The sequence below is a fragment of the Vigna radiata genome, chromosome 8 (genome assembly GCF_000741045.1).
Source record: "Vigna radiata var. radiata cultivar VC1973A chromosome 8, Vradiata_ver6, whole genome shotgun sequence".
In the NCBI taxonomy this organism is placed as follows: Eukaryota; Viridiplantae; Streptophyta; class Magnoliopsida; order Fabales; family Fabaceae; genus Vigna; species Vigna radiata.
Window position 1 is genome coordinate 15,304,454 of NC_028358.1, and position 989 is coordinate 15,305,442.

The window sequence follows — 989 nt, forward strand, 5'->3', positions numbered from 1 at the left end:
TGTGGGCTGCGCGGTGCCTCCAATCGAGGGGCTCTGGTGTGTGTTCGCTCTTGCACCGACCATCAAGGTAAATCGACATTTAATTACTATGTTCGTCGCTCTCTCTGCTTTTGCCTCTCTGTACAGATTTTCTAAGAACTTGGTTAATGGGTGATAGGGATAAGATAAAGCACCTGAAACCCTTCTTACGAGCTTGGTTGAGACTGAAACGAAGAAACTGTGGAATCTCTGGTACCTCTTATTTTGGTTCTGCAAGAAGAGGAGGCAACGAAGGTTGAAGTTTAACTTCTATTGTTTTTTTTTACGTCCATGATATATTATAATTCATTTTTATGGTTAATGATATATTATAATTTTTTTTTAATGTTAATAGTAGTAGTGAAAATAATTCTCAAGTTACTGTTGGCAAAGGTTAAACAAAAATTAAATAACCATAGAGTCTCCATGTAGCAAGGGGTGGTTGGTTGGGATGGAAGACTAGAACGCGGAACTTTTGTTTCTAAAAACTTGTTTTATATACTTGTTTTTTCAGTAGAGACTTCATCATTTGCTAATCTCTGTCTGCCTATGTCATTATTACTTTTGAACAATTTTGAAGAATGATGAAGGACTAAGGGTTTTGGGTTTGAGTAAGGTCCTGTTTGGACAGACTTCTCCGTAAGAAACACAATATCTAGAAATGAAATGAGTTTTTGCATAAGTTCAAATTAGCATATGCACAATGTAAGAAATAAAAATTTAGAGAAGTCATATGAGAGAATTTCTATAAATTAGTTTATATATAAGCTAATTTTGAGTTTTAGTTGAAACTTTTTTTTTTTTTTTATTTCTGTATCTTAATAGTCTTTTTGAAGAAGGATGTTCGAACATGTTATAAATCTGATAATGCTTTAACAGATTGAGGTGTCATGTGTTAATTAGTTAGATAAGATGAAATATATATATATATATATATATATATATATATATATATATATATATATATATAT